At 40.7% G+C, this 12586-nt stretch overlaps 1 long non-coding RNA gene across 1 annotated transcript; it reads right to left on the reverse strand.

The window, feature by feature from the left end:
• Positions 1–637: 637 nt before the first annotated feature.
• Positions 638–3369, reverse strand: LOC115172933 (uncharacterized). The gene is made up of 2 exons (XR_003871516.1): positions 3212–3369; positions 638–1560 (listed from the first exon to the last, which is right to left on the reverse strand). It is a non-coding gene; the product is annotated as an uncharacterized LOC115172933 (long non-coding RNA).
• Positions 3370–12586: the final 9217 nt, after the last annotated feature.

The raw sequence follows: 12586 nt of genomic DNA on the forward strand, positions 1-12586 counted from the left end.
GGGGGACCAACTCCATATTAATGCCCATAATTTTGGAATGAGATGGTCAACGAGCAGTTGTCCACATACTTTTGGTCATGTAGTGTAACTGCTTATGTTATCTGTTACATCACTGTGCAATATGAGGGACATGACGTAACATCCAAGTGAAGTGCTACCAAAACGTCTGTAAACGGCCTCTCTGGCAATGTGCTGTAATGTTCATATAAACGCTCCGTGATAACCTTCTCTTCGATAACCATTTAAATGCATGTCTGAATGAAATTCTTCAGATGATGTGAATACCTTAATGAATGTTGAAAATGTTACTCCCACCTCAGAAAAACACAGCTGGTTTCAGACAATACATTTTGCTCTGCTGATGGCATTTCTATTGGCAGTGGAAAGTGCTTCATTGTCTCAGGGATTTGAGCAACAGGAAACAGTAGCGCAGAAGCATGGAAACAGATCAACGATAGTATCAGAGGCCCTCTTGGTGAGGAATGATAGGGATGAAGACAATGAATACGTGTTAATGTAGGATCTGACAGTTTTGACGTAAAAAAAATGTACATTCAAAAAATTGTGCAGAATGAAGACTTGATTGAATGTGGAGAAATATAGATCGTCATGGTAATTCAATACATGTACAAAGGCAGTGTATTCATTTTATTTTATTTGGTGAATAATAGTTCCCCAAAAATATATATATGTTTTCTTGGATTCATTCATTCATGGTTGGGCAGTCACTCACAACGGTTCCTATTTTCCCCTTCGAAGCATCATTTTGGAAAACACCCTGCACATGTTATAAACCTGAAGAGGCCGAACATGTTCAGTCGTGCGTATCTCTGTCAAGAGGTGAATATGAACCCAATAAAAAAAAAACACGGTTTTAAACTCCCTTGCATGGTGGTTGAACAAATCCCGATGTTTGTTATTGTAGAAGACTTGTCTTCGCCAGACATCCCCTTGTCAGGAGGTGGGGTCAGTTATTCGCAACGCTACAATCCACAAAGGTCTTCCCTTCTTCTTTCTACTGCTCTTGTTGACTCCACAATTTGGGGTGTGTCTTCCCTCTCGTCTGCCCTCGTTGACTTCGCCTTATGGGGTGTGTCTTCCCTCTCGTCTGCCCTCGTTGACTCCGCCTTATGGGGTGTGTCTTCCCTCTCGTCTGCCCTCGTTGACTCCGCCTTATGGGGTGTGTCTTCCCTCTCGTCTGCCCTCGTTGACTCCGCCTTATGGGGTGTGTCTTCCCTCTCGTCTGCTCTCATTGACTCCCCCTTGCGGCGAGTGTCTTCTCTCGTCTCGCCTCATTGCCTCCCCCTTGTGTGGAGTGTCTGGCGAGACAGGATAGGACAGGTGCAAACAATATGGCCGACACCCCCAACCAACTCCACCAACCTAGCATCATTAGAAGGATCGTTCAAGAAATTGAAGTTTTGGCTTAAATGTACTTAGCTGTATTGGAGTCAGCAGAGGGAAAGGCACGTGTTTCCAAGATGACGACACAGCCTGGGTTCCCTGACATTGTTTTCCCCTCAGGCAACAATGTGACATTCCGCTGTCACTTCCAGCTGTCTGTCAGGGAGAGTGTTTATTCAGTTCCACCTCTCACTAGAGCTCAGATCAGGGCCCACATTCACATAGTGTTTCAGAGTACAAGTGCTGATCTAGGATCAGGTCCAGGCCTCATATTCATTAGGATTAAAAAGGCAAAAATGTATCCTAGATAAGCACTCCTGTTATGAGAAGCTTTATGAATACAGGCCCAGGATAACATTCAAGTATTGATCGCTGACACCAACTGCCAAACATTTTTAATAAACCATCTTTATTGTCAGAATCAAGCATGACTACGAACTGTATGGCAATGACAGCTTGACTTGAAGAACCGGTAGCTCTTTCACAATGGGTTAATGCAATTCTCTTATCGAGACATATTTGCATATGGCTATGTAAACACTAACAGTGCGTCAACTGCATGAAAAATTCCCTCCAGGCAGTTCAAACTTCCCTGAAAGACAGATAGCACAAACCTCCTTTGTTCATTAGCAGAACAGAAGTTGTATTGTGGTTAAGCTGTTTCGCGCCAATGGAATGTACTGTTGAGAGATCTCAATTGAAAAAGATCACACAGGTTTTCACTGCTGATGTTATTTTTAATTTCACAGGTATTGATGATGACTTGCTAATTAAATGTCTGAGTAGGTGTACAATTTTGGGGCCTGTAAGTTTTCACGAGATACATTCACATGAAAGGATGTTCTGTACTAATTATTAAGGATAAAGTTTTAAAGAGGCTATACAGATGTTTTGTCTCAGTGCTCTTGAACGAAAGGGTTTGCACAAAATGGACAGAAATATTGGACAGAATATTGTCATTGGACAGAAAGGGACACATCCTTAAATCCTCTCATCTTACCAATCACTGTATGTACAATTAGTACTTCCTGGTGGCTGCACACTTTCTGAAAGTCAGTGTTGATCTTTCACCTGGACTTGTATTGTCAATATAGGTCATTAATTCATAGCAGTAATACTGGTGCAAACAGCACTTAATGTCGGCTTATTGTCACCCCTCACCCCCTCCTGGACAAGGCTACCTCTTTATTAATGCATGCCTTGCGCCATGTGATCCTGATAATGAGGAGTCACACATAAAGTATTTGAGCCTGTCAGAGGAAATCATGCTGATTAAGACCATTATTGTTGCCGGCACCCCCGCAGCCATTGGAAATGGCGTCTCCCACCCCAGCCGCTCAGCAGGCGTCCCCCGCACATCAGAGAGTAGTGAACTCATCCTCTCAACATGCCACCAAGAACGTGGCTGAGGACATTATTGTTACAAATAATATTGACTCAACTTTGTGTTCATCGGCTATAAAAGTAATGTCCAAGAGCGATGGGAGAATTGGAGTCATTCGATTAAACTTCAGATAAAAAAAAACAATTCTCGAAAGACAGCAGATTCACTGTAAATGCTCCTAACTGGTTGGGCCTTCGTGGGAGGTAGGAGACACTGATCTTAGTGCTCTTTTGATGGAAAAAAAAACCCAGCTAAACATGGAAAATGCGTAATGGAGAATGCTATTTGTTTATGATATCTGAAACAGCAGGATAGGTGAAAGAGATGTCACTGCACAAAAAATCGGAGCCAATCAAATCTACTATCTACACTGAAATGTATCGTTCATAGAATGACATATTAATGGAAGAGAGTGTAACATACCGTTTTAATAAGACACTGCTCCTCCCTCCATCCCTTCCAAAAGTCCCACCGCATTTATCTTCTCCCATCGGTCCCTTGCCGCGCTGCACTCACGGCGTGACGCGCTTGGCCCTCGGATCCATGCTGCATACCTCAGGCCCTTGTCTAAACAGGAAAAGTAGTTTGAATCAGTACCCCTTTGTAGTGGATCATTTTTTTTAGGGCGGGCAGCCTTCCAACCCGTCTTGGTGTAACCACTCCACAGTGAGATGAAGAGAGGAGAGAGAGAGAGAGAGAGAGAGAGAGAGAGAGAGAGAGAGAGAGAGAGAGAGAGAGAGAGAAGCAGAGATTTAAAATTCATCCTCTGGAGCTTGATCTCCTGACTGCTGCGTGGTGTTCTGCTGTGTACAGTAGGGCCTGCCTTAGATCTCCCGCACACAGCTTCTGACAAAGGAAGACTCTCAGGGAACGTCCGGCAGTTCTATGGCATGAGCCCCCTGTATTTTGACAAGGAAATTCCTTAATAGAAAGAGCCACTGTTGGGATGCTTCCATTGGAAATATACCACTGTGTATACAGCACAGTGTGCGAATGCTACAGGGAGAGCCTGGAGAGCATTTATCATTTACACATACACTGAGTACAAAATATGAAGAACACCTTCCTAATATTGAAAGCATTTTTTTTAATGGTAATGGCTTTATTTCTATTACAGCGTATCGGATGACTGTCATTCATATTCCATTCATCCAGTTCAATGTAACATCGATAGGTTTAGTCTACTACACGATTCAAAAACGTTTGCTGTACCCATCACGAGGTTGCTACAACCTAGCCTATGAATTCAACGTAGGTAGAGAGAGGTAGAGAGAAATAGTTGAGGTGACAGGCAGTGACACATATCGCTTTGCACACTCTTGCCTGCGTCTAGCTGACCTAGGGTGTACTCATTAGTCTAACAGTTACAAATAAGAGTTTCTATTGGACAAATTCAGGTATGTTTATCCCTATTTCTTTCCATTTGCTCCGTTTAAGAAATGTTTTTCAACAGAATCGGCGGAATGAATACACCCCTGATCACAAGCAAACAGTTCACTTTCACAGCTACATACAAACAGCTTGTTGTATAATTCCTTCTCATCTCTGCGTCTTACCTTTTCCCTTCGCTTGTGGACTTCAAAGTTTTGTTAACGATCAATAATGACAAACCTCCTGGAATTGACAACTTAGATGGAAAGCTACTGAGGATGGAAGCTGACTCTATAGCCACTCCTATCTGTCATATTTTTAATCTGAGCCCAGAGGAAAGTCTTTGTCCTCAGGCTTGGAGGGAAGCCAAAGTAATTTCGCTACCCAAGAGTGGTAAAGCGGCCATTACTGGTTCAAACAGCAGACCTATAATAATAAAATTGTGTTTGACCAAATACAATGCTATTTCTCTGTAAACAAATTAACAAATTGACTGTCAGCATGCTTATAGAGAAGGGCACTGAAAATGTACTGCACTGACACAAATGAATGATGATTGGTTGAAAGAAATTCATAATAAGAAGATTGTGGGAGCTGTACTGTTAGATTTCAGTGCAGCCTTTGAAATTATTGACCATAACCTGTTGTTGAAAGAACTTAAGTGCTATGGCTTTTCAACCTCTGCCATATCGTGGATTCAGAGCTATCTATCTAATAGAACTGAAAGGGTTTTCTTTAATGGAAGTGTCTTTAATGTCAAACATTTATAGTGTGGTGTACCACAGGGCAGCTCTTTAGGCCCTCTACTCTTTTCTATTTTTATCAATGATCTGCCACTGGCATAAAACAAAGCATGTGTGTCCATGTACACTGATGATTCAACCATATACGCATCAGCAACCACAGCTAATGAAGTCACTGAAACCATTAACAAGGAGTTGTAGTCTGTTTTGGAATGGGTGTCCAGTGATAAACTGATCCTGAACATCTCTAAAACTAAGAGCATTGTATTTGGTACAAATACAGGGGTCTTTTCATAGTCCCCAAATCCAGAACAAATTCAAGAAAATGTACAGCTTTATATAGAGCCCTTATTGCATGCAACTTCCTTCCATCTCATATTGCTCAAATAAACAGAAAACCTGGTTTCAAAAAACAGATAAAGTAACACCTGTCACGCTCTGACCTAGGAGAGCTGTGTTTTTCTGTATATTTAGGTCAGGGAGTGATATGGGTGGGCAGTCTATGTTTTTTGTTTCTATGTTTTGTTTTCTAGTTCTAGGTTGAGTATTGATGATCTCCAATTCGAGGCAGCTGGTTCATGTTGTCTCTAATTGGAGATCATATTTAAGTTGGGGTTTGTCTATGGGGTTTTGTGGGTAGTTGTTTTCCGTTTTGTGAGTATCACCTGGTGGAACTGTTGGCTGTCGTTTTGTTGTTTTTTGTTTAACCTCTCTGGGGTATGTGGGACGAACTCGTCCCACCTACGTAACAGCTACTGAAATTCCAGTGGCGCGATTTTTGAATCGTTAGAAATACTATTACTTCAATTTCTCAAACATATGACTATTTTACAGCTATTTAAAGACAAGAATCTCGTTAATCTAACCCCACTGTCCGATTTCAAAAAGGCTTTACAACGAAAGCAAAACATTAGATTATGTCAGCAGAGTGCCCAGCCAGAAAAAATCAGACACCCATTTTTCAAGCTAGCATATCATGTCACATAAACCCAAACCACAGCTAAATGCAGCACTAACCTTTGATGATCTTCATCAGATGACACACCTAGGACATTGTGTTATACAATACATGCATGTCTGTTCAATCAAGTTCATATTTATATCAAAAAACAGCTTTTTGCATTAGCATGTGACGTTCAGAAAAAGCATAACCCCCGCAAACTTCCGGGGAATTTACTAACAGTTTGCTAAATTACTCACGATAAACGTTCACAAAAAGCATAACAATTATTTTAAGAATTATAGATACATTACTCCTCTATGCACTCGATATGTCCGATTTTAAAATAGCTTTTCGGATGAAGCACATTTTGCAATAATCTAAGTACATAGCCCGGCATTACAGGGCTAGCTATTTAGATACCCACCCAGGTCAGCCTCCACCAAAATCACATTTCCTATAAGAAAAATGTTCTTACCTTGCTTGTTCTTCATCAGAATACACTGCCAGGACTTCTACTTCAATAACAAATGTTGGTTTGGTCCCAAATAATCCATCGTTATATCCAAACAGCGACGTTTTGTTTGTGAGTTCTAGACACTATCAGAATGCTTCTTCACGGTCCCGCGCATGGCGCATTGGCGTGTCAAAAATGTCTAAATATTCCATTACCGTACTTCGAAGCATGTCAACCGCTGTTTAAAACCAATTTTTATGCCATTTAACTCGTAGATAAGTGATAATATTCCGACCGGGAGTATGCATTGAGCCTAAACAGCCGAATAAAATTTCTCCTCAGGAGCGACTCGTGCATGCGCCTCATTCAAAGGTCCTCGGAGCAGCCACTTACAAAAGGTGATAATGTGTTTCAGCCTGAGGCTCCCTCGTAAACCTTCAGTTATTTCCCGGGCTCTGAGAGCCTATCGGAGCCCTGGGAATTGTCACGTTACAGCTAAGATCCTTACTTTTCAATAAAAAGATGCAAGACGCACGACTCCTTGTCAGACAGGGTACTTCCTGCTTGAAACCTTGTCAGGTTTTTGCCTGCCATAGGAGTTCTGTTATACTCACAGACACCATTCAAACAGTTTTAGAAAATTCAGAGTGTTTTCTATCCAAACCTGAACAATAATATGCATATTCTAGCTTCTGAGTTGGTGTAGGAGGCAGTTAAAAATGGGAACATATTTTTTCCAAAATTCTCAATACTGCCCCCTAGCCCAGACAGGTTAAGTGTTATCATTAAAAGTAAATATGAGCACTCTACACGCCGCGCCTTGGTCCCCTTTATACGACCCTTGTTACAATACCTCGCAGTACAACGCCTCTCCCCTATTTGACCTAGATAGTTTGTGTGTATGCATTGATATGTAGGCTACGTGTGCCTTTTTAAAAATGTATGTGCTTCTGTCCTTGAGCTGTTCTTGTCTAATGATGTTCTGTATTATGTCATTCTGTATTATGTTTCATGTTTTGTGTTGACCCCAGGAAGAGTAGCTGCTGATTTTGCAACAGCTAATGGGGATCCTAATAAAATACCAAATTCCAAATGCACAACACATCAGCTGTTTGTGGCCAGGTGAAATAAACTTTCAAAGCCAAGCCTTCATATCATAACCGCAGCTAGCTCACCATATTAGCTAAACTAATGTCATAGTCAACATAGCTAATAGAACTAACATGTTAGTAAACCTGCTTGCAGTACAGTGTAGTAACCAGTTTAGCAGTTATACCGTCGGGCCCCGGTGGCAATAAATTAGTAAAACCAAAAACATACCTTGACAAAAACGTACCCAGTGTTGGATAGTCATAGCCAGCTAGCTAACATAGCATTGATTCCTCTGGTGTATTTCTCTCTCCCTCTTGCTCCTCCTTCATTTTTGAAGGAGGAGCTGTTCAGCCGTTCAATTGTCTTTCTCTCTCTTTAAGCTCTAGCTTATGCAGCATTTACTCAATTAATTCTCTGATCCTTTGATTGGGTGAACAACATGTCAGTTCATGCTGCAAGAGCTCTGTTAGGTTGGAGGATGTCCTCCGGAAGTTGTCACAATTACTGTGTAACTCTATGGAAGGGGGTGTGAACCATGAGCCTCCTAGGTTTTGTATTGAAGTCAATGTACCCAGAGGATGACGGAAGTTAGCTGTCGTCCGGCTACACAATGGTTCTACCCCAGAGAGTACTGTTGAGGCTACTGTAGACCTTTATTGTAAAACAGTGTGTTTTAATAAATTATTTGGTGAATATATATGTATAGTTTTATCTAAAAAGGATAGCTTTTTAAATGTTTCACTATTTAAAAAAAAAAGTCATTCACTGAAGAGGATGGTCCTCCCCTTCCTCCTCTGAGGAGCCTCCACTTGTACACTTGCCTTACCCAACCATTATTATTTATTTTTTACATTTTAGTCATTTAGCGACTTATAGGAGCAATTAGGGTTAAGTGTCTTGCTTAAGGGCACATCGGCAGATTTTCACCTAGTCTGCTTAGGGATTCGAACCAGCAACTTTTTGGAGCAAAACTCTTAACCGCAAGGCTACCTGCCTTCCCAACTACATTTATTGACTAGAATGCTATATGCATGCATAAAAAAATACTATTTGGTCAAATCTTAACAATCAAAAATGGAGAGAGCATTCCGTCATCATGCATTTTCAGCCATTCCTGAACCTGAGACCAGAAACAGGCTACCTGAGGGCAATACCAAAACAAATAATATATTGATTCTGTATCCTCATAAGAAAATATGCAGAGCTGCAATGATTATATGCCCCAAATATTCAGCATTTTGTTTGTGGCAAGAATTATGTACACGAATTTTAGCTGAAAAGCACTTAGTCTTGAATCTTGCATCATTTCATATATCAACTCATACACCCTGTACATTGGAATCGGTACATAAAAAATGTACTGCACTATTAGTTCATATATTTACCTTGTTAGTTTTGTCTCTTTAGACAGAAGCTGCTTTTTTATTATTGATGAATATTGAACTGAATGACCTTTGAAGGTACATTTAAAGGTATCCCTAATAATAAGGGGATTTGCTAACCTATATTGTCCCACAGTTGACAGTGTCTGTCAGAGCAAAAACCAAGCCATGAGGTCGAAGGAATTGTCGATAGAGCTCCGAGATAGGATTGTGTCGAGGCACAGATCTAGGGAAGGGTACCAAAAAATGTCTGCAGCATTGAAGGTTCCAAGAATACAGTGGCCTCCATCATTATTAAATGGAAGAAGTTAGGAACCACCAAGACTTTCCTAGAGCTGGCCGCCCGGCCAAACTGAGCAATCAAGAGAGAAGGGCCTTGGTCAGCGAGGTGACCAATAACCCGATGGCCACTCTGACAGAGCACCAGAGATCCTCTGTGGATATGGGAGAACCTTCCAGAAGGACAACCATCTCTGCAGCACTCCACCAATCAGGCCTTTATGGTATAGTGGCCAGACGGAAGCCACTCCTCAGTAAAAAGCACAACATAGCCTGCTTAGAGTTTGCCAAAAGGCACCTAAAGGACTCTCACACCATGAGAAACAAGATTCTCTGGTCTGATGAAACAAAGATTGAACTCCTTGGCCTGAATGCCAAGCGTCACGTCTGGAGGAAAATTGGCACCATCCCTATGGTGAAGCATGGAGGTGGCAGCATCATATTGTGGGGATGGTGTTAAGTGGCAGGGACTGGGAGACTAGTCAGGATTGAAGGAAAGATGAATGGAGCAAAGTACAGAGAGATATTTGATGAAAATCTGTCTCCAGAGCACTCAGGACTTCAGACTGAGGCGACAGGAAGACAGGACAACAACCCTAAGCACACAGCAAAGACAATGCAGGAGTGGCTTTGGGACAAGTCTCTGAATGTCCTTGAGTGGCTCAGACAATGCCCAGACTTGAGCACAATCAAAAATCTCTAGAGAGAACTGAAAATAGCTGTGCAGTGACGCTCTCCATCCAACCTGACAGAGCTTGAGAGGATCTGCAGAGAAGAATGGGAAAGACTCCACAAATACAGTTGTGCCAAGCTTGTAGCGTCATACCCAAGAAGACTTAAGGCTGTAATTGCTGCCAAAGGTGCTTCAACAAAGTACTGAGTAAAGGGTCTGAATTCTAATGTAAATGTGATATTTCATTTGAATTTTTTCTATAAATTTGCAAAAATATCTAAAAACCTGTTTTAACTTTTTCATTATGGGCTATTGTGTGTATATTGATGAGGGAAAAAAACATTTAATCAATTTTAGAATAATGCTGTAACGTTACAAAATGTGGAAAAAGTAAAGGGGTCTGAATACTTTCCAAATACACTGTATCATATATTACAGTTGAGGAACAATGGGAAAATAATCGTGCTTTGAATGTTGATAAAACGCCACTATTGAGTAAATGGCCCTTGAATGTCTTAGTACACCGACTGGAGAGCTCTTCTTTGTCTACACCCATTCAGCATTAATCACACCTTCTTAAGCCTTAGCCCCACCCATCTCTTTAAGGATTCACATGTTAGGCCATGTGCTAAACAGAGTGAGTATGGTAGTGTACTAAACAACCAAAGGTCTCAAGACTAAAGACTAATTTATACTACTATCGATATGTCTGTATACAGTTGTTTCAGTGACATCACTCTATTGTTGTCAGACATCAAACTTGTCGTTGTCGTAATGAAAAAGCATAAACACAAAAACAACGAGCTGCATGACATCAGCAGCCTAGTGTTCCAAAATAACATAACTGGTGTATTTTAACAACAAGAAAACCATCCATTTAAATATGCATTTTAAATATGCCATTCTTGAAAACCAGGCAACTAAAAGCAACTTTCTAAACAATGTTTTGGTTAGTTTCTAGCTTGTTAGCTAGCTAGCTAGCATTGAATTAACTGGCTAGCCAGTTGAAATAATGACCATTTTATGTAGCTGACAATGTCTTAACTTTAGATAATTTGTATTCATTATTACAGAAAAAGAAACTCACAACAAGATCATTATTTACAAGTCAAAGCTAATTGCAGAAAATAGCTTATGGTTCTGAGTGAGACTAAATAAAAGCAGGGCATTCTACCGGAGAATTCTAGAACTTGGACACTGTCTCGCTGGCGTAACGCTATATCCTAATTTGACTTTGGTGCAGGTCATGATGTTCTTCACATTACCGTATTTTGTAAACACACTATATCAAATAAAATCAAAACTTATTTGTCACATGCACAGAATACAGAAGGTGTAAATGGTACAGTGAAATGGTTACTTGCATAGTGGATTCTTTTGTTTGGAAATATAGCTAGCTAGCTAGCTGAACAATAAATCATAATTCCAACTCATAACATTACTACCCTGAATGAATATACAGTTAGGTAAAGCTAACCAACTAGGTTCAATGTTAGCTAGCTACCTAACATTAGGCTACTACTAGCAATGCAAATGGTTCTGAGATAAAAAATGATATTACTACATAGATCATACACGTAACGTTAGTTAGCGAGCTAGCTTTATCTTGCAATGAAAACAACTTTCTGACAAAATTAGAAACATATAATATAACATATAACATATTATATCTGAAAATGTAGCTAGCTTGACTCTCTTACCCGTATACATGGATGAACGCTTCTCCTTCTCTGTCACGGATGCCATGGTTGCCCTTAGTTTGAAAATGTAATCCAGAGACAGGTGTTTTATACAACAGCCTTCTATGTGTCCTCTTTTCCTTTCCCTCGTTTCGATTCCATATTTGTAATCAAACACCTGGGTTTACTCCATCTCCTTAGCTATCATACACTGCTTCCACCTGGCATTCCACTGATTTCAGAACTTTGTCCTCCAGAAAGTGGAGAGCATTAACAACATTTATGCAGTTTTTTGTGATATCTTTACAAAAAAGCTGTGTGAGAAAGGATAACAGGTAACACAATCTACACGTACTGAGTAGCTCATGCTCTAGACAGAAGCATGGTACATGACAGACCAATCCGAACTCATCTCTTGGCATGTCCAGCCCATCCATAATCTCAGCCAATCATGGCTAGCGGGAAGTTATCTGTGTTTTTCCGTGGTTAAACCAGCTAGGCTCGCATTTACAGATGGCATACAAGTTTGTTATTAAGGCAGATGAAAGTTCACAGGTTCAACAAGGCATTTCTGACCCAAAAAATACATAATTACATTCATATGCCTCTCCTGTGAAGTAGTGACGTGCAACATACTCAGTTTCCTGAAACGAGTCACATTTGCTTATGAATGATTTCTGAAGTGTATATAAAGGGTTCATAAAGTGTATATAAAGGGATCCTTTTTAGTACAGGAGAAGGGTCTGGTGAACAGGCCCTGACTCCAACAATTAATATATATATGAACCCAAAGCATCCAATATGGCCGCCCTAGCTGGTGGCAGCTGGGATTGTTTATGTCCCCAGTACGCTGATAATGAGAGAGTCGGATGTCTGAAACTGATTAGGGACATTTTATTATTCAATGAGTCACATTATTTTATTGATACAGTCTAGGGCTGACATTTGACTGTTTTATTAGGCCTCTGTTTGTGTTACTTCCAGAGTTTGTGTCTTAGTCTGAAAAAAATGTCTATCTTTGCCAACGCTGACCTGTAACTCCTTGCGTCTGCTACATGTTGGCTAGCTTCATGTTCTGCGTATCTGAACAGAACAACCCTTGTTTTCTGATGAGACCAATCGTCCTACTCTGATCAAAGCGGGAGCTTTCCTTTTTTAGGTGTTGGTGGTGGGGTGTTACCG

This window comes from Salmo trutta, chromosome 33, assembly GCF_901001165.1.
Source record: "Salmo trutta chromosome 33, fSalTru1.1, whole genome shotgun sequence".
Taxonomy (NCBI): domain Eukaryota; kingdom Metazoa; phylum Chordata; class Actinopteri; order Salmoniformes; family Salmonidae; genus Salmo; species Salmo trutta.